Source organism: Brachycentrus maculatus, unplaced genomic scaffold (genome assembly GCF_059751285.1).
Source record: "Brachycentrus maculatus isolate JH-2025_06_01 unplaced genomic scaffold, ASM5975128v1 h1tg000270l, whole genome shotgun sequence".
In the NCBI taxonomy this organism is placed as follows: Eukaryota; Metazoa; Arthropoda; class Insecta; order Trichoptera; family Brachycentridae; genus Brachycentrus; species Brachycentrus maculatus.
This window is the reverse complement of record NW_028281021.1, coordinates 222,337-245,627: the sequence shown is the minus strand read 5'-3', so window position 1 is coordinate 245,627 and position 23,291 is coordinate 222,337. Positions and strand designations below refer to the sequence as shown.

Genomic DNA, 23,291 nt, shown 5'->3' with positions numbered 1-23,291 from the left:
ATAGCTTTAAAATAACTATAAAAAATCTTAAATTGAATAATGACAAGACTACCAAAAATTAGCTTTAAATGTAATAAAAGTAAAATCTGAATTTCATTTATTGATTAGGCAATCACTTTGTAGTAAAATGTTTTAATTTAAAAAAAATAATTTAAGTCTTACTTTTAAATAGTTTTTATTTAAACTTCGTAAACAGAAAATGAATATTTACATTAACAGGCTTATTATATGTATAACCAACCAAAAATAGACAAGTGATATTGTTTAAAACGTTTGATATGGGTGTTTGCAGTTAGAGAGTAGATAATGCTTGAACATTTTAAAAAATAAATGAAAATTAAAAATTTCTGTTGCTTCAGTTTTATTTACTTCATATTTCATTAAATTTATGAGAATTACAAATCGATGATAATAAGGAAGGCAACGAAAAAATGGAGTTTAGGGAAGGAGGTAGAGGGAAAAGCAAAGGGAAGAGGTTTGATGGACATTTATGATTCCAATGATAGATAGTAAATGTAATAACACTTTTTCTTTAAATCAATTGTAACCATCATCATTTTCGTACACCGTATTTGAAAATGATACATAGGACACAACAGATTTGAGAAAAAGTCATATTGACAAAGTAACACATAAATTAAAATCGAAATCCTAAGGCATCCAAAAAAATATTTTTTCTTTTTACCCTTATTCGAACCCTATGGTACAAAGGCCACTGCATCGTATTGACGCATTGTTATCTTGGTCCTTACCTACATGAAGGCTAGGTGATTACTCCTACACTTTGGAGACCAGTCCAGGGTAATATTTAATAAATATTAGAGTGTAAAATCATTAATATTTATTTTCACTTCCCCCCCTGGGAATCAAACCCGGAAACTCCATCATGGTATCTAAACACGATAAACATTACACTAAATGGAGGCAGACAAAATTTTGAGTGTGTCACACTCAAAACGGTCAAATTATAAGCTAAAATAATAAAAATGAAAACTATATTTCCTGGCGTTTCTCATGTATGTAGTTTCTATTCAATAAAAAACCTTCTTTTCATCTCACCAATAGATGTCTCTAGTGATTCAAGAACAATGATTCGAAATAGGATCATATATGTAAATATATATATATATATATATATATATATATATATATATATATATATATATATATATATATATATATATATATATATATATATATTATATATATATATATTTATATATATATATATATATATATATATATATATATATATATATATATATATATATATATATATATATATATAATATACGCCTTGAATATTGTTTGTTATGTATATATATTTTTTTGTTGTTGAATAAATTGAATGGAATTGAATTGAATTCAAATTGAATTGAATTGAATTGAATTTTCTGTTGCTTCAGTTTTATTTACTTCATATTTCATTAAATTTATGAGAATTACAAATCGATGATAATAAGGAAGGCAACGAAAAAATGGAGTTTAGGGAAGGAGGTAGAGGGAAAAGCAAAGGGAAGAGGTTTGATGGACATTTATGATTCCAATGATAGATAGTAAATGTAATAACACTTTTTCTTTAAATCAATTGTAACCATCATCATTTTCGTACACCGTATTTGAAAATGATACATAGGACACAACAGATTTGAGAAAAAGTCATATTGACAAAGTAACACATAAATTAAAATCGAAATCCTAAGGCATCCAAAAAAATATTTTTTCTTTTTACCCTTATTCGAACCCTATGGTACAAAGGCCACTGCATCGTATTGACGCATTGTTATCTTGGTCCTTACCTACATGAAGGCTAGGTGATTACTCCTACACTTTGGAGACCAGTCCAGGGTAATATTTAATAAATATTAGAGTGTAAAATCATTAATATTTATTTTCACTTCCCCCCCTGGGAATCAAACCCGGAAACTCCATCATGGTATCTAAACACGATAAACATTACACTAAATGGAGGCAGACAAAATTTTGAGTGTGTCACACTCAAAACGGTCAAATTATAAGCTAAAATAATAAAAATGAAAACTATATTTCCTGGCGTTTCTCATGTATGTAGTTTCTATTCAATAAAAAACCTTCTTTTCATCTCACCAATAGATGTCTCTAGTGATTCAAGAACAATGATTCGAAATAGGATCATATATGTAAATATATATATATATATATATATATATATATATATATATATATATATATATATATATATATATATATATATATATATATATATATATATATATTTATATATATATATATTTATATATATATATATATATATATATATATATATATATATATATATATATATATATATATATATATATATATATATATAATATACGCCTTGAATATTGTTTGTTATGTATATATATTTTTTTGTTGTTGAATAAATTGAATGGAATTGAATTGAATTCAAATTGAATTGAATTGAATTGAATTGAATTGAATTGAATAGAACTTCCAAGAATTTGAGTAGTTGGTTGTCAATAATGGGTAGAATTGGTGAATGTTGCACGTATGTAAATTGATCACATATGTAAACCAGCCTATGACGGTCGTCAGCCCCGTAAATGCCCAGACTTTCATATTCTTCTTCATCTTCGATGAGATGTCAAAGAATAATAGGAAATAAAAATGTTGTGAAAGTTTTTTTTTTAAAACCTTGTTCTTGTTCTGAGTAATTACGTTATTTGACTGTTATTTGAGATGTAATTAACGTTGTAAAATAATTTCCTATTCTAAATTGCCGCGTAAGTACGGTAACTAGTCTGTTCACACACAAGTGGGTGTTTTAGTGGGATTGCGTATCCGTCGTGTCATGATTAAATCCTTTTGATTAATAAGCGGCAGCGGAATTTCCAGAAAATAACCCGATTATCGTTCCTGTACCCGGACGGAAGTCCCGTAGACACAATTTTGGAGGGAAAATTATCGACAAATTGCCGCCATTACATCGGAAAGGGCTGTGTTCTTAATAAATCATTAGATGTTCGCAGAATCCGGGTAAATAATTATTTAATATCAGATTAAAACGCGCCCTAGCCAATCATAATACATTACCGCACGCTACGGGGAAATAAGATATTAATTTAAGCATTATCGTAATTAAAATAATCTTCAAGAGAAACGGTTCGGCGGTAAAAAGGTTGATTGGAAATTTACCCGTTCTTGAATTTTTAATACTTTGCTTAAGAGCTTTCATATACATTATTAGGAAAATTTTTGTGAAATATTTATAGGCAGGATTTTTTATATATTCAAAACTAACTTACTAACCATCAAGGTGCTTCCACACAGGGAATGGGAGAAAAGATAGAATGCTACACCACTCTGTCTTTTTAAATATTCTTCACCTCTTCTATATTCATAGATCTCTTCACGCATATCTGCCAATTATTTCCACAAATCGATTTTCCAAATCAATAAATAATTCAATTGTATACAGTGATCCATTTACCATTAGTTAAAAAACAGATTGTCATTCTTATATGATGAGTACGGAGTAATGTAATGTAATGATGTCAAAGGATCATTTTTTTATGATCTGAATATAACACATCATTAAACTTGTAGCTTCTCCTATTCTCCTCGTAGCGTTGTGTTTGCAAATTCTGGTCTTATAAAGCTGAACTTTTGTTTCTCGATGGACTACTAAATACTGAAATCTGAGGTTATCACTTATTTCATTTTTATATTACATATCTTTTTATAACATGGTTTTGATCAACTTGTTACGATGTAAAGGTAACGTGAACGAAGAACGGATTCAGAAGGATATCATGTTTATTAAAAATTCATATAAGAAACAGGGATTCAACTGTGTTTTCATAATACGTAAATACAGTAAATGTAGTACGTTATTCTGAACCAATTTGATAAAACAGGGGTTACTTTTATAAATGGTTGAGTCTATTCTAACTTTAAAAAATGAGATCTGTTTGTATAAATTCTGCTATGTTCATATTGCAAATTTTATTAATAAAAAATATTAGTTGAATTGGTTTTTATATACTTTTCAAAATGCTATCATCTTACAACATTTTGAGTGTGTCCAAAGACTTGTTCACAAATATGGATTATGTCCAATTATAGGAGTTATTTTTCATATTATTTTTTTACTTCTAATCAAAGATGAAGAAGAAATAACCAATGTTTCAAAATTAGTTCATATTTATAGAACTTCCAAGAATTTGAGTAGTGTGGTTGTCAATAATGGGTAGAATTGGTGAATGTTACACGTGAGTTAAGTGATCACTTAAACCAGCCTATGACGGTCGTCAGCCCCGTAAATACCCAGACTTCCATATTCTTCTTCATCTTTGATGAGATGTCAAAAAATAATATGCTAGTTTCTTTATTAAAATTTAATTGATGACTTATGATTCTTCTGATTTAAAAAAATAAACATCTCCCTAGAAATTTAGAACAGCTGTCATAATTTTTATTTTTTTAAAAGAATAATAAAATGTGGATTTATTTAAAATTATGTTTCTTTAATACAAATATTGAAATCTTCATGTAATTGTGTAAATGTATATGGTTTTTATGGAAATTTATCCCGTTTACGTAATTTAAAATTCAAATATCTTCCCGAAATAATATGTCACAAGTCCTCCATGACTTTATTATGACATTTTCCAAGTCACTTTTTGTTAACGCTGAAGGGTAGTAGATCTTAAATCAACTGTTAGAAAGCTCTATTATTCATGAAGAATTTTTACACTTCTTCTCTGAAATTTTCTCCATACCTTTTATATCCTGGAACCATTTCGGAGAGGACATCTTAAATATGTACCGGAACAATAAAACTTTTACGAAGTTTTATGTATTTTAGTAGTATTCCTAGTTTTTGATAGGTGAGAAGATGAATATTAAAAATGGTTAAATTATTTTCGGAAGGAGTTTATCATTTTCACTTTTCACAGAGCGCTTTTTCCTTTTTCTCTTTACTAGATGGTATTTACCTTTCTGCATCTAAGCTTTGGTACATCGTCCGCGTATTATTTATTTGACTTAAAGCAATACACACTTTCAACATTAGTTTTTTTTTAATGTAATCTACATCCAAATTCAACTATCTGGAGCGCAGAACTTATCCTCTTTCTCTAAGTGGTAGGTTAAAACCACGTCGATTTTTTTTAGATTTATAATTTACCTTACTTATTAATTAAAAGGCTTAAAGATCATTAAGTGAATTTTTTAATCTTCTTAAAAATCACGATGCCCAATGTGTCATATGATACGCGGATATAAATCAGAGATAGTTAAGTTCAAGTTCACGTGAATATAAATTGACAAAATACTTAATTAATGATATTATTGTAGAGCGTTGATTTTTCCGGTAAACGTCTATGCTTTTCTTCATACAATATAATTAAAATATCACATACTTTTTCAAATAAAGCCTGTACAAGTATTTCAGGAATGCAATAAGATTAACGAAAAAATAACCCCGACAATGTCAAGTCGTTAGTCCTGTAAATACGCAGACTTCCAACTCAACAGACTTGTTGAGATATTAATCAAATCTTCGAACTAAATCAAAGGTGAAATAGCTGGATTTAAATCGTTTTTTGGAGATGAGATGACGAAGGCGACAAGTAAAACGGTAAAACTTTCATTCAAAAATAGTTTTTTTTGACATCTCATCAAAGATGAAGAAGAATATGGAAGTCTGGGCATTTACGGGGCTTACGACCGTTATAGGCTGGTTTAAGTGATCACTTTACATGCGTGAAACATTCACCAATTCTACCCATTATTGACAGCCACACTACTCCATTTCTTGGAATCTCTTTAAATATGAACTTATTTAGAAACATTGCTCTTGAATCACTAGAACTTCACTAGAGACATCTATTATGTATGTCTATTATTAAAATATATTTATATTATTATATCCAGAATTCCATTTTTTCTTCATCTTTTATAAGATGTCAAAAAATAATTTAAAAATAACTCCTATAGTTGGAGATAATCCAGATTTGTGAACAAGTATTTGGACACACTCAAAATTTTGTAAAAAATATTTATTTATTAATAATTTTTTTAATGAATTATTGCAGTTTTTAAAGACTTTTAATGAAAATCTTTTTTGGTTTAAAAAAGTTAAAAATTATTAACAATTTAATTCATTAGCTACACAAACCTACATAAAAATATCTTATACTAGTTAGGTACTCTCCGCCTCACTAAAAAGAGGCTAAGACCTTGTGCTTGGAAAAGACTCGAGCTCAATATTTATATATATTAATCTCAATTGAGTATTTAAATTAATCTTAATTGAATGATTTAATTTAAATACTTATTATGCGATGATTCTTTGAGAAACTATTTAAATTTTTTTCCGCAAGAAAAATAGTAAAAATATTATTGGAGCACAACTTGTTGCACTTACTTATAGCCACAAATGAGTCTTGTTAAACGTAATAGCGAACAGGTTTTTGTACCTCTCCCGATCGCTTTATTCGCTCTTGTTTCCAAAGCCGCTTCACATAATCCAGTTTACTCTCGCGGTTAGGTTACTTCTATGGGAACGTGAACTTGTAAGAGGATGTTCGCGATTGAGCATCATTCGAGTATTATGTTTCATCTACGAACAAACATGTAATGACATTTGAGAATCAATAATTGACTCCCATACGTCAGCAGATAATGTCAGTAAATATTTTTTTTTCTTTCTATTTTTGCCACAGTCAATAAATATTTTATTCATTAATTTATTGTCCATTTATGATCTTTAAGGGAGTATGTGATGTTCATAAACAGCCTCCAAAGTCATCTGTCCCTAAGTAGAGATGAAAATTGGTGACGCTTTGTCAGTAATCGTCATTCTTTTGTCAAATTGTTATTAATCGGCATTCTCCCATTGAACTGTCACTGTTGTCGAATTGTCAGCATCGACAAATTGTTATTTTATTTTATTAAAATTAAACACTTGATAAAATAATACGTTCTTATGTTACTGCTTAGATGATATACTTTATTTTTGAAAAATATTTTATTCAAGTATATTAATATTTATTTTTACTTCGTAACATATCAAACACCGTAAACGGTTATAAGCTTTATAAAATTAAACAACTTTGTTTTAACCACTTTTTTATTATAAGTACACTTTATCCTACCGGTTTTGACAAGAACCTTGTCATCATCAGGGTTTATTAAATATCTAAAACATTAAAATACTCATAATTAATTATATTCCTTTACCAAAAACTTCCACACAAAAAAGTGGTTAAAACAAAGTTGTTTAATTTTATAAACTTTATAAAATGTGGCATAAAATATCTGTGAAAAACATTCAAGAAACCGTGTACGGTATTTAAAAATTATACGGAATTATACGGAAAACGCTTTTTACAATAAATTTTAAGAAATTACGGCATTTAACTACCTAGTAAAAATTTAATTGAAAATGGATAGGAATTACCACAAAGTGAAGTAAATCAATTAATAAAAATATAAATTCCTCTCTAGTTTAGTAAAATTTGCACCAAGATATATATACAATTTTTTTATTCATACGTGACTGTTTTTCTCAAACGATAAAAATATTCCAAGCTTTGCAATGATTCATTGTGTGTTTTCAACCCAGTTTCAGTACGAAGGCTTTCAGAGGTGCTCATTGTCGCGCAGCTCTTGTATGAAGCGCAGCCTATTCAGGTAGGCTTACATTTTTACCCCTACCCCTAACTAGCTGCTAACGGGGTGGCTGATATGGCGTCATGTTATTCCACACTTTAGTTTCAACAGAATAAAACGCTGTAAAACGTGATACTTGCATTTTGTAAACAGTGTAATATTCTAATAATAATTAGCTTCGTTTGCTTCTAACCGCCCTTGGTTCGGAGCTCAAAGGCATTCCACTACATATATGTATATTTAACATACAAAACATACACGTTCAAATTATCCATGGGGTATGATGTTGGGTTCCGGTTATCTTTTTTAATTTTCATTTATTTGAGTTTGATGGTAGTATATTTAATACTGTATTTACCCTAGACCACGGGACTTGTTACAATAAACCTTAATACGGGACTATCGTAAAATTTTGGACGATAGAAAAAACTCTCATTTCTCCAATTATTTTTACTAAAAACATTTAAAATATAAGTGCAACAATTTTTTAAAACTCAATGTAATAAATATATAAACATAAAATATTGGTTAGTAAAATAATATATTTGCTAGTTGTCACTTCATTCTTTACATGAGTTGTCTCAGTGCCTGGATATCCGACGTAAATTTTACGAATATCCTGTAATCTTCTTCTTCTTCTTCAAACCCGTATCCGCACCTCAATGCTGCATAGGGCACTGCATCATATAAACGCAGTGTTATCTTGATCGTTAACACATAAGGGAAAGGTGATCAGCCCTCCGCTTCAGGTAGATACCAGTCCAGGGTAATATTGAATAAATCTGGACCTCCAGAACGGTAACCGCGCGTGCTCACCATTGCACTACAGAGGCAAACAATATATTTATAATCTAGGGTCAAGAAAACTAATAAAAAAATAGCAAATAAACGATTGTATTAATGAGGGGTTGGCGTGTGGAAATTTTATAAATATTTATTTTACCATCAACTCATCATTCACGACTGTTTAATTTTTTTTTATAATTCTTCTTAATTTTTTCACATCAATTCGGTTTTGCAGCTGCAAAGGTGGATTGTTTGAATAAAAGTGATTTCTCAATTTTTGTTCAAACTACTTGAAAACCCATAACGGTATGGGTTTTCTTCTCTCTTGCTTTCAGATAAGCCTTTAAAAAAAGTTATTTTTAAACTTACCCCTTCGAAAAGTTTCATTATTAGTAATCAAGTCTACAAAAGTAATATTAATTATAAGATTCATTATATTGGTATTTTTATGTAGGTACGTACTTAAAACATATATTTTTCTAAAAGTAAGTTGTTTTACTGAAATAGTAGATTATAAAAGTACCACCAATTAGTAACAACAAATAATTCAAACAGATAACTTATTGAAATAATGAAAACAAAGTCGCTAGTAAAATAATCAAAATTGAAAAGATAATTTAATATAAAAAAATAAAACCTTTTTTTCAAAATCATTTAAAGTTATCAACAAAATAAAATGTTAATTATATATCAATTTTTTTTATTTAGTTTATAGATGTAAGATTTTCCTAAGGTACAATTGATGTTGTTAAATATGAATACAGTAATTTACAAAAAACGATCTTCGAGCAAGAATAAACAAGTGCGAAAATATTCCTTATTTGAAAGATAAATGTATTGGTCACATGCTGAGGAAGTTTGAACATAAATTATCATGCATTATGATTATATTCTACTATTATTGGGTTTAAAGTCCCATATGTCTTAAAATGGGTTGTGTTATGTATTCATAAACCACGTAGGTCGTTGTATTTCATATTTAATGGTCACGAGAAACATTAGTGTGACTTAACTGAGAGTTTTCAATTATCGAAAAATGATTATTCAACAGTCATAATACTCGACATGTCCATAAAATGTCGCATACCCTCTAGATCAGTGTGTCTTTATCGAATAACGTGAGCTTAACCGCAAACCACCGGCAGCCCTGCATTATTTATACGGATCAACCTGTCAGTTAAACGTAACCCGACATTTAGCAAATTGATCTTGAGAAGGGTAGGGCTTCACTATTCGAAGATAGACTAACCGCGAACTGGATATAACCGTATTATAATTTATAGAACCCAATCTGGACGTCAAACTTAACGGGACGTTGGACAAGTCGTTCAAAGGGAAGGGTAAATCATCTCTTTTCATTTGGGGTTGAAAACACCCATTGATCGTACATGTCTGGAGGGTTTGAAAGGAAACAAACCACCCCTAAATTCTACTTAACCCTTTTCCGGCACGATTCAATTTGAATGAATCTCAGAATAATAAAAATAATGATATATTATTGTTGAGATCAAAACAACAGTACCGATTGCGTCACTATAATCTAACTTTAAAAATGTAACTAACCATATTTGTATTTCTTCTGTCCACCATTTTTTGTCCGCCTTCGTAGTGCAATGGTCAGTACGCTCGGCTACCGTACTGGAGGTCCAGAGTTCGATTTCCAGAGGGGGGTCAAATAAATATAAGTGATTTTCTTCACTAAAATATTTATTCAATATAACCCTGGACTGGTACCTTGTACTGGTACCAGACCACCTTTCCTAGACGTATAGATTAAAAATGTCGTTCATATGTACATATAAAATTATATATCCTGAACGACTTTATAGGAAAAATTCACCTCCTACATGAAAAAGTCTTGTTTTATTATCTGTTTTATAAGCATGACTTTTTGTGCATTAATATATCCAGGGTCAAATATATCAAATAAATATGAGAGTGAAAATCATCATATTTATTTTGTCCCACTGGAAATTGGATTTAAAACGTCCAGCATGGCAGCCAAGCGATGTGACTATTACACTATGGATTTAAAACCCAAAAGAAATAATACGTTGGTAAAAACTCTTCTTCATCTATGTTGAGATTTTAAAACATAAAAATACGTGTTCTTTTATTTTTAAATCATCGCAACAGATTTTTCGCAAAAATTTGTTTTGGTTGATTTTCATGTTCATTCCCAATTATTTTGTCCTGAAAGATCAAAGAATTTTATGTCGTAGCGTATCGAATTATTCAGGTTTTTTGAAAAGATTTTTTCATTGTTTGCAGAAGCTGAGACATCTTATTTAACAGGGAAAGACGATATTGAAATAAGGTAAGCTAATTACATACTTTATAAAACTTTTTGATCTTGAATTTATTGTCAAATATAATATCAATTATTTATTAAATTTTTGTAGATTGTCGAAATGGTATTTTTTAATGATCATTTAGTTATTTGTTAAACCATTTTATCAAAGTTGCTTTGCATAATTTAATAATATTTTTTATTGTCTTTTTATAATGGTTCTCGAAGCGCCTTTTGTAAACATTTGCTCGTACATTACAAATAAGAATATATTTCAAATTCTTTGACAAAAAATATACTTTGTCACTTGACTGAATACTGTTATTTATTTAATTTTACTCGCACTGTTCATTAAAATTCATGAAAAAGTTATTGAATTTTTTTTAAATTGAAAAGACATTTTTGTAATCAATCAAACAAAAGTAAAATGCTTTGACTGTAATTGATGACGCAGTACAATATACTATGTAAAATACTTAATGTAAAAACCATCTCTTTTTTATGCAAAGAAATAACAAATTTTAAAATTCGTTACATTGAATGACGTTTGCTCGTGATTTTCTATATGTACAAAAAGAAAAACAAAAACAGTAGACTTTTTATTATTATTTTAAGATATAAGAACAATGTAAATATTTACGTATTTAAGTAATTATTAATTTTTCTTAAAATGTATTATGAATAATTTTCAATTACGGTAAAAATGAAGGCTTTCGCTTTGGCTCGTGCTTTGGTTTACGCTTTCAAAAATGATGGCTTATGATTAAATCATGTGTCACAAAGGATTTTTAGAAAAATTGATACCTATATAACAAGCCAAATGGAAATTAAAAATACATAAATTTTTCTACAGTGCCAATTCAATGTTTGATTTATAAAATACTAAGATATTTTATAAAAGCAAAAACACTCCGTTTTAATATGAACACTGCAAAGAATCCAACCTTATTTTCATTTTTATATTATTTCAAATATTATTTCAGATATTTTGTTAAAAATTCACATTTAAAAAATAATATATAAATATGAATTCATCATATTAATAGTTTTTAGAATGTACTGACATTTTTTGGTGGAACCGGATTTTATATATTAAAACAAAAACAAAACAGTTTTCCTTCCACTTTTAAACGAACATATAGTTCACAACATTTTGAGTGTGTCCAAATATGGGTTTTCTCTACTAAAGAGTTATTTTTTTGACATCTCTACATTCATGAAAAAGAATATGGAAGTATGGGTATTTACAGAACTTTTGACCTATCATAAGCTAGTCAAATCATTTTATACACGTGTGAACGTTTACAAGTACATAGTTGTATTTTTTACTATTTATAATGTTATAAATACATATCACAATTTGACAATAAAGGTAAGTTAAAAATTTGGACAACTCTTATAACTACCATAAAATCATGGATTTTCGTATTAATCTAACATCTAACCTGAAACCTAGTGCAAGCATAGTTTCACTATTGCGCTTCTAATCCCGGTATTTCTTTTTATTAAAAAAATAAATACTCCAATAAATATTAACAAGCCCATCCTGTGTGAGAGAGAATTTAAAAGTAAACATATAGAAATGAATTTTGTTAGTGATACGATAGAGTAGTGAGTGCAGAGACGGGTCAAAAGAAATACAGGAAATGAGGTCTCACAGCCGAGGAAGATACTTCCGGTGACCGTTAGGAGGCGCCCACCTGTCCCCGGCCCGACCCACCCCTATCGGCATCGCCAATCATAAGGGTTATCCTTGAAAAATCTAAATTCAGGGACTGCCAACTGAACATGAAGGAAAATAGTTTTTCATACACACATGCAATCTTTGTGATTATAATATAAAACATCAGTAGCAAATCCAGAATTTCTAGCACACCAAGTCCTACCAAATATCATTTTTAAATTGAGACTGCGATATGTGCAATGTAATGCTTAGTGAAATAAATATCAAATATGTTTCTCTAAATACGTTTAAGAGAAATATTGTTGATTTCTATTTGACTAGTTGATAAAAAAATCTATTACTTGATAAAAACATGTAATGTAAGTTTATTATACAGTTAAACTTTTATGTACGTGACAGTTTATTTTGATATTTAGATAACTTAAGTGAAAACGCTGATTGGAATGCTTTTTTAAAAAATTTTTATTGTGTTATGTTATTTTTGTTATATATTCTGTTGGTTTTCCAATAAATAAATAATAACTTATTTAAAAAAAATTGTGAATGAAAAATTATTACACTAACTTGATGGGAATTGAAATTTAGACACCTCGTGCGTGTGTTATTGTGCGGGATGCCAGAGCAGGATATTTAAAAGAAATGCGTACTAACAGTTTGTTTATTAAAATAAATTCTTACACTTTGATTACGATTTGATATTAACTTATTATAATTTGTCTAATGGATTATTGAACTTAAATTAAATGAGAAGCTAAAATATACGTCTTTTAACAACCCAGCGATACAGGCGAATCTTGCTGGCGCGCTCCGGTTGGTTGCTTTTGTTGAATCCTCAACAATAGTTCAATAGTTCAGTGTTGCCAACTTGGTAGTAGTAGTGGCTACCCGCTTACAGAAACATAGACTCTTACTTCTTACTAAATGTATTAAATGTATTAAAAATCTTTGGTTTTCATATTATGGAATTCAACGATTAATTTTTTTAATATCCAATATCCACTCTTTTGCAGAAATATAAAGAAAGCTTATTTACGAAATAATTATAATATAATAAAGTATACACACACATATATATATTTATATATCCTACTTATGTATTTATCGTTAAAAATTACCAGTGTACATCAAGCGTATGTGTATTATATTTGTTCATATAATGATCGAAGAGGATCTTTTCTGCTTTACCTCTGCACCCAGATAATCCTTTCGCCAGCATGCTTGTCCCGGTACAAAAACTCTCCGTTGATTTTCGATATTCGTGTCGTCTGCCGGTCATTTATGATAAAGTTAACATGATATTTATCTCGATGGAAAATATCATTTTAATTTTGAATGATATATGGATTATTTCAATATAAAAACATCCGGTTTAATGTTAGTTTAACATTTTTTCACAAAACAATTCAACACTTCATAACACAAATTGCTCAGTTGCCTTGATATGTTGGATTACCGAGTTGGTTGTAATTAAAATCTCACGCTTGTACTGTGGAAAGTCGTATTTGTGAGGTCGGTACTGTTTCTGGCATGACTCGCATTTCCCTAAACTTTATTGCCAGGTATGTATGAATATGAGTTTTGAAATTACATGGCTTGGATTTTTTTAGTATAAGTATAAGAAATTATTGAATATTAATAACATGTAGTTTTGTTTGTTTTTTTAATAAGTTTACTACAACATTTTGAGTGTGTCCAAATACTTGTTCACGAAATCTGGATTATCTTCAATTACAGGACTTATTTTCATATTATTTTTTGACAAAAAATAATATGAAAATTACTCCTGTAATTGGATATAATACAGATTTTGTGAACAAGTATTTGGACACACTCAAAATGTTGTAAATAAATTATCTGGTCAAATTATAATCTTAAATAATAAAAATGAAAATGATATTTTCTGGCATTTCTCATGTTTGTGATTGTAATCCAGGATTCGGACCTCACATACTAATATAAGTATTTGGATACACTCAAAATGTTGTTAAACTGATCAATTCAAAAGTTACTTATCAATACCTATAAAGTGTATAATATAGTATTTATTTATGTTTATTGCTTCAGTTTTGCATTATTAATTTTCCGCTAAAGTAAATTGAAAGAAAACTTGATTTGGTTAAATGAGATTTTACATTTATGTCATTATGGAGTTGATGCCTCTGACAAATAATGACGAGACTTTTCGTACTTCATTTCACGAGTAATTTATTTCCCATTTGCATTCTGCGTGCTAAAGTGTGGATCATTAAAGATGGGGTTTTTCCAGACGAGCTTTTCTACCTCACGTGTTATATTCTACTCCACACTAATGCACAAAATCCAGAAAGGATTTTACCATATACTAACTGTACCAAGCCATGTGTTGCTGTGGCTCAGCCTGATTAAATGGAGAAAAAAAAAATCTTTTTATTATTTCACGAAAATGTTAAAAATCAATGAAGTAACACTGAGGTAACAATGAAATGACGCTGTCTTAGGTAACTATCGGGGAAATACAGACCAACCCTCCGGATAATTTCAGGATTATCATTATTATTATTATATAACGCGTAACAATTGCTAAAAATGCGTGATCAAATAAAGATAAATAAGAATATGGAGGTCTGGGCATTTACGGGGCTGACGACCGTCATAGGCTAGTATAAGTAATCACTTTACACACGTGTAACATTCACCAATTCTACCCATAATTGACAACACCACTATTTTAATTCTACTTCATCTTTGATGAGATGTCAAAAAATAATATGAAAATAACACCTGTAATTGGAGATAATACAGATTTTGTGAACAAGTATTTGGACACACTCAAAATGTTGTAATCAAATAAACATTCCTTCTAAACTCTAAACTGTTGTAGCCAAGCATACCCTGGAGAAACTCGGTAGGGTGAAGCCAAGGAAAATAGCCTACTGTATACTATACTGTTTAGCCGTATGATTTGATTCTTCTTGACTTTTCCCTTTAGGAGTCACGTTTTAATTAGTAATTAATATCGAAGAACATATAAACCTGATAAGCGAGTAATTTTAGTTAATTTTTTTATTTTATTCGACTCACGATTTATTTCCCAAAAGTATCGGTACGCTAAAAACATCTGTAAGCAAGTAGCATTGAGTGGGTGCTGAAAAGTGAATGAATTCTCTTTATCGGATATGGGGTATTGTACGCAGTCGGTTTGCTAACTCTTTCAATAGGGTAAGCGTCGATCAACTTTTCCATACAAGATAACGTACAATGCCTTCTTGAATCTGAGTTACCGAGTAGCTTTTCACACGTGGAGTATTTTCATAAACTTAGTGGATGTGTCAAAAAAATAAAAATGTTGCATTTTTTATTACAATTTTGAATATTAATTTATCACAATTAAAATAAACGTAGTTTATAAACTTTACTGTTAGAAAAAAGTCAAGTAAAGAACAGTTACATATTATTTTTCTCACTTTACTATTAGAATAATAAAATCTAAATGTTCGTTAGTTCAAAATCTTTAATCTATTAAATTCATTCGTAGATTGCTTTGAAATTTCGACACAATGTTGCTTTTGAATGTACGTGTATACATGCACCTATGATAGGTACAAACTTGATTATTTTTCACCTGTAGATGAAAACATCTGTATTTTTCGAAACTAGTCATGTGTAATTAAATAAAACTCATTCACTTTTACTTTAATACAAGTGTTTTTTCTTAAACAATCAACATCTCATTCCGCAAAGTTTTTTCCGAGTCAATAAATAATATGTTTCTAAACATTTCATTAGAGCGCAATGGTGGCGCCATTTGTTTCTGGTCAACGCGCTTGATAGCTGCTAAAATACTGAAACATATTTCCGATGAAAAAATTGTGCTCTCTCTTTTTTCAAATTTGACTAGACTGAGCCACTAAAACGCGTGGGCAAATACGGCTTATCTCAAATATAAACCCACCGATTTTTGAAAAATAAAAATATACTGTCGTATTTCAATATATATAAGTATTTTTTAATTAATTCAAAATTACAAAAACTGAATGTTTTGATCTTATTAAAAAATTGTTCATTGACAATTTAAGACTTTCATGTAATGCAGTGATAAAATCAGTCACAATTTTCTCCCACCTCCGCCTTTGCAGTGTGGTTTTCAACGCGTTTGTCTACAGTGGTAGAGGTCCCGGGCTCAATTCCTGTGGGGGTCCAAATAAATGTGATTTTCCGCTTTATTTGTATTATTACCCGGAATTGGTACCTGAAGCGCATGGGTGATTGCCCTTCATTCTGTATTAAGTACTGCTTCTATTTGTGTCATTTTTGCCATCGGGTTCAGATAAGGGTTAAAATCAACAACAAAAAATCTAACTCAGAAGATCATCAAAATGAAAATGTTGTCGCAGGGAAATTGAAATATATTTTTTTAATTTATTGGTTTGTGACGTTTTCGTAAACTTTATTTTCTTTGCATACATATTTTGTCTAGAAATGTATTTTGTTGTGTTTAATAAAACTCCTTTATTTTTTGTTGCATACCTAACCCTTGTTTAAAAAGAAAATCAAAGTGCTATTTTGTTCCATCCAGTATATTCGATATTCAACCCCTGTGAAGGCTTTATAACGTAGTACGTGACAGGTTACACCCAAAGGCAGTATTATACTACCCGCAGTATCAACATTCACCGTTTCACTTCGTCGTTTCGATTTACGTTATTCTGACAACCTGTCATTTGACTAACGTTTAGCGAAGAAGTTACTTGTGTGGTGAGTGCAAATAACCAAGTTTAGTATTTATTAATAAATTAAATAATTTTCCATTTAATAAAAAGTGTGATTAATAATTATTTTATTTTTATTTAGTGTGGGTTTTATATTATTTTTTGACATCTCATCAAAGATGAAGAAGAATATGGAAGTCTGGGCCTTTACGGGGCTGGTTTAAGTGATCACTTTACACCAATTCTATATTCACCAATTCTACCCATTATTGACAACCACACTACTTAAATTTATGGAAGTTCTATATGTATGAACCAATTTTGAAATGTTGTTCTTGATTCACTAGAACTTCACTAGAGACATCTGTTGGTGAGATGAAAATAAGCTTTTTTATATTGTTATTAAAAACCAGATATTAAAAATCTTACGTTATGGTTCTTTTGGAAATGGTATTCCGTATTGACGGAAGTTGTCGATTTTGTTATCGAAAAATAAAAGTGAAGGTAGCTTTTTAATTAGTTTTAGCCATTTATTTATATTAAGTTTAGGATTTCTATTAAGTTAAGGGTTTTTATTAAGTTAAGGAAAACCTATCAGTGGAAGCTAAACTGGCAGTGCACAATGGAGTCTAGGTTCCAACTCTAATGTATGGAAGTGAAACATGGAGTTGGCAAAAGAAGGATGAAAGTAGACTGAATGCAGTCGAAATGCGATCTCCCAGAAGAATGTGCGACAAAACGATGTATGATAGATGTGCAAATAGTGAAATAAGGAAGGATTGCAAAGTTGAGATAAGCATTATCGATAAAATTAAGAAAGCTGTGTTGAGATGGTTTGGACATGTAGAACGAATGAGTGAGGAAAGAACGGTAAAACAAATTTATGAGGCGAATTTAAGTGGAAAAGGAGCAGAGGAAGACCGAAAAAACATGGCACGATCAGGTATGCCAAATACTTAAAAGTGGTCAGGTTAGGAGTCGTAACAAACGGCGGGTATGTATGAGGAGATGCATGAACGTGGAAGAAGCGAAGAATGTTTGCGAAGACAGAGTGGTGTGGCGTTCTCTTCTCTCTGCCTACCCCTGTGGGGAAGCGGCGTGATGGTTAGTTAAGTTTAGGATTATTAAACCATGTATGATGTTAATTGTCAGAGTTAAAGTTAACGAGAAAAAATATATGATGTTTTTTATATTTTCTTATTATTTTTTGTTTCCGAATAGACGCAAAGTCAAAGATAACTATTACATTTTTACTTCCACATGAAATCCCACCCTTGGATATATTGTTTTCGTATTGAAGTATCTTAGATCTTCAAAAGATATTCTTCCATTCCTTTGAAAATTTTACACAACGTTGCATTCCAATATTTGCGTATTATTAATATATAACTGTATTAGTCGTTCAAAACAGTATATTTTCTAATGTTATTTACCGGTATTTTTTGTTGATATATCGTTTTGAGTAATCTAGACCGCATCTTCTTGATATCGATGTTTTTTATATATAAAAAAAAATCACGGTCTTTCAGGTACTGATACCGTTCCTCTGATTATAATGCTTTGTATAATTGTAATGTGTGTTAAAATGGTTCACTCTGTTTTATTTTTATTTAATCGATTGTATTCTAAATAAAGTTAGGGGTCGTGATCACGTGCCAAGTTCGTGGGCTGAGGCTGAGTCACTAAATTCGATCCCTTCTCTTTAGGATAGTACTGAATTGAATCACGTGTACGAACAATCATACGAAAATATTCAATAAAATATGATTTTTTAATATTAAGAAAATTGTATTTGTCTTATCGTCACACGATAATATTATAGTTGACCGGCTGGTAACCAAACATTGAAAAAATGTACTGCGATGAATTTTCTCTACAAAATTAGGTTTTTAAATACGTTTGGGGTGTAATTAAAATATTTTGCGTTAATTATGTGAAGTGTGGAACTGGCAGGAAATGGAATAGGCTGTGTATTGTACTGTAAATTGTAAATGTGGTTTTTACAGTCGCGTGAAAATAAATAATAATGAATAATTTTCAGGGAAGTTGAAAACCCGTGTTAGCACTGTAAAAACAAGAAATATACATACAATTAATTGGTAGAGCTAAAATAAAACAATCAATCTGCGAATTATTTTCGTACCTCGCAATTGGTACGGAACTGACTTTTTGATAAAATTCGCAGAAAAATATATTTTTGATACCGGAAAATAATTAAGCGTATCGGGAAACCATCTTAAAATGAGTATTTAAAGCCGTTTATATTTCTTTTTACAACGAAATGATAAATAAAAGTACTGATATTAATTGCTAAATCAAACACGGATTTTTTTAGTCTACCTACCGAGTTATATTTTATTGCTTAAATTAATTCTTTCCATTCCTTTGAAAATGGCATAACTAGGCGAAACATTGTCAAAATATTTATTTTTATGGGTTTTTAACAATAAAATACAACTTAGTAGACTCAAAAAATCTGTGTTTGATTGAACAATTAATAAATAAATAAAAATGGATTTCCACAAATTAAATTGAAAATGAATATGTAAAATTTGTGGAGCAAGAATCAAATGTAAACATATAGTCAAAATACTTGTATAAGGCCACTAATTTGAGTTTATTCATATTAACACGACTTGTTTCGACAACTACAGATGTTTTAAACATGTTAAAATTTCAACATTACAAAATCTCTTGATTTGGATTTTTACCTTGTAAAAAATTGTAGTTTTCAAAATCATCCCGGTGTGGTATGTGTACTGAAGTAAGCACACAACTCGATCTTCATTGGTGGAAGAAATACTGAAATAAATCTGAAAATGGGTGATTCATATATTACTTGTTGATAAAATCCATATCTTTTTGAAGAATATAATATATTTTCTTTAATGTTTTTCGCAGATACTTTGTGGTTTTTATAAACTTCTAATACATTTTATAAACTTTATAAAATAAAACATCTTTGTTTTTAAGTACTTTTTTATTGGAACATTTTTTCCCCAACCGGTTTCGACAAGAACCTTGTCATCATTAGGGTATAACATGTACTAATTCTATGAATATTTCAATATTTTAGAATTTGTACATGTTAAACCTTGATGGAATTTAGGGTTTACCAAGGTTTAACGTGTATTTATTCTTAAACATTGCAGGAAAACATAACGAAGACGACCGAAAAATACTTGGCACGATCAGATCAATCAGAACCTAAAATCTGGTAGTGTCAAAAGTCGCGTAATCGGAGGGCATGTATGACTAGATATATGAATGTGAAGGAGGCAAGGAGTGTATGTCAAGACAGAAGGGTGTGGCGTTCCATCCTTTCTGCCATACCCTGCGGAGAAACGGCGTGATGGTAGTAGAAGTAGTAGTAGTTAAACCTTGATGATGACAAGGTTCTTGTCGAAACCGGTTGGAGAAGAAATGTACCAATAAAAAAGTGGTTAAAAACAAAGTTGTTTTATTTTATAAAATATAATATATCTTGCCAACAGAAATTAAATTTGCTTCCTTATTTAAAAGTGCCTTTAAAGTAAAAGAAATCGTTCTCTCATTAAGTCTTATACCAATGATTAAAAAAAACAATCTTTTTTACCACTTGAGTTTTATTATAGACTACATGTTTCAGAAGTTAAACTTCCATCATTCAGGTCTGTATAATAACAGACCTGAATGATGGAAGTTTAACTTCTGAAACATGTAGTCTATAATAAAACTCAAGTGGTAAAAAACTAGTGTTTTCTTTAATCATTGTAACATGTCTTACCACAAAGTTAATGCCGAAACAATGAATAAAAAATGTCTTATACCATTTCGAAGCATCATGCTGAGCGCTATATTCGTATTTATACATTTTTTTCCAAACCGAAATATAACAATGATACTCTAAGGAATGTTCTTCTTGGGATAGACAATTACATTACGCTTTTGAAAATAATATCGCATTCGTCTTCTTAAAAGCAAATGTCTTATTTTTATTACCAAGATATATTTTTTGGTTGAATACAACAGATACCCATATAGAATTAAGTCATATTATTTTTTGATATTATATCACAGATAAAGAAGGATATGGAAGTCTGGGCATTTACGGGGCTGACGACCGTCATAGGCTGGTTTAAGTGATCACCTTACACACGTGTAACACTCACCAATTCTACCCATTTATCTTATCAAAAATTTATCTTTATTTATATGGGAAAGCCGTATGAATACTGAATTAATAACTGAATAAAATAAAATTATTCATGATACTGTGAACTGTTGAAAGCGAGGGAGGTTTAGAAAATATGATGGAAAAAGTTAAAAGGTGGGAGAGGAAAGTAAGGATTCCAAGCAAAGTTGACAATGTCAAATATGTTTTGACAGGTGTTGTGGCGTAGTTGGGTAGACATTCAACTGAGAAACTGGCGTCGCGGGTTCGATTCCCACCAAGTGCAAAATAAATTCAAGAAAAATATATTTTAAATTTAACTGGGTGTTTGTGATTGTGATTGTACGCATTTAATACATATAATGAATTATGAAATTTTTATACTTACTTATTTTATCGTACACTAGATTATTCACCCTAAGCATGATTCTACGGAGTTTTATTACTTTTATCCCTTCGTTTTATGGAATTTATATATTTTTACGGTATTAGATTCTAACGTCTTAAATAGTAAAAAAAATGTTGTTATCAACATTTTTTATGAACAAAAAACAGTTCATATTATGTTTTGACATCCCAACAAAGATGGAGAAGAATATGGAAATCTGGGCATTAACGGGGCTTGCGACTGTCATAGGCTGGTTTAAATGATCACTTTACACCCGCGTAGGTGAATGTTACACGTGTTTAAAGCGATCACTTGAACCAGCATATGACGGTCGTAAGCCACGTAAAGGATATTTTTTGATATCATATCACAGATGAAGAAGGATATGGATGTCTGGGCATTTACGGGGCTGACAACCGTCATAGGCTGGCTGGTTTAAGTGATCACCTTACACACGTGTTACACTCACCAATTCTATCCATTATTGACAACCACACTACTCAAATGATTGACTTTTGAATATGTAAATGTTGTGTGCAAAGTGATAATTTAAACCAGCCTATGACGGTCATAAGCTCCGCAAAAGCCCAGTCTTCCATATTCTACTTTATCTTTGATGACATGTCAAAAAATAATATGAAAAACAACTCCTATAATTGGAGACAATCCAGATTTGTGAACAAGTATTTGGACACACTCAAAATATTGCAAAAAAACAACAATATTCCATAATGCAAAAACATGATGTTAGACTCGTTACTCATTAATACGCGCCCATGCAGGGGCGTTGTGTTCCACAGTGCGCCCTTGTGTAATACCGTGAGAAAGAATAAATAATTTCGCATATTTTAGTTCACGTGTGACAAGATGGCGTTTTATGTGACGTCACGTCTAATGGCGGGCCAGGGGTCGTGAACTGCGGCCACTTGACGTGGGCTAGGGGAGTGATGCTGTCTGGATCGCGACCCACCTGTTTAACACATATAGGACGATTTAATTAAACACAATATTGAAAAACAAACTCTTTTTATTACAGACACTGGATTATTTACGATACTGAAGATATATCAATACTCATTGTGTATTAACGTATTTAAAATACTTGAAAGTTTTCGGGCCAGGAGTCGGAAAAATCGGCGCGTATGTATGTTATGAGAAGATGCACGAATGTGTGAGATGCGAAGTTTTTTTTTTAGATAGATTGGTGCGGCGTTCTATTCTCTTTGCCTATCCTTGCGGTAAGTGGCGTGATGGTTACTTAGTTGGATATATTAGGCCAAGATAAGATCAAGTAATTAGTTTATATTTGTAAATTTAAGTTTAAGTTAGTAAATTTTAAAGTAAAAGTTACTAATATTTCTTAAAATCTACTGTAACACGTGTTTCGATGCGTACCGCATCTTTTTCAAACACCGTATGTGAAGCTTATTCCAAATAACAAATAGCGGTATAAAGTAAGTAAAACTTAAATTAAAAAGGGATAGATTTTACCATTAAGTTCCTGCTGAATTGATTAATGAAATTAGTTTATATTTAATCTGATGAGGGAATGGTCATTCTGAAGCGGTAGTCATGATGTAGAATTTTAAAATTGTAATACACAAAGTGAACGATGAATGATAAGGAAAATGTTATATTATCAT

At 30.3% G+C, this 23,291-nt stretch overlaps 1 protein-coding gene across 3 annotated transcripts in view; it reads left to right on the top strand.

Moving 5' to 3' along the window:
• The window catches only part of LOC148305524 (poly(rC)-binding protein 3-like), a 258,974-nt gene that overhangs the window by 26,999 nt on the left and 208,684 nt on the right, over positions 1–23,291 (top strand). For 2 of the 3 annotated variants that reach the window (XM_088266566.1, XM_088266559.1), the window contains exon 2: positions 10,717–10,762. The gene's annotated coding sequence lies outside the window, so the exon portion shown is untranslated. Of the gene's footprint in view, positions 1–7,612; positions 7,681–10,716; positions 10,763–23,291 lie in introns of all 3 variants that reach the window. The other variant, XM_088266554.1, reaches the window with a different exon arrangement.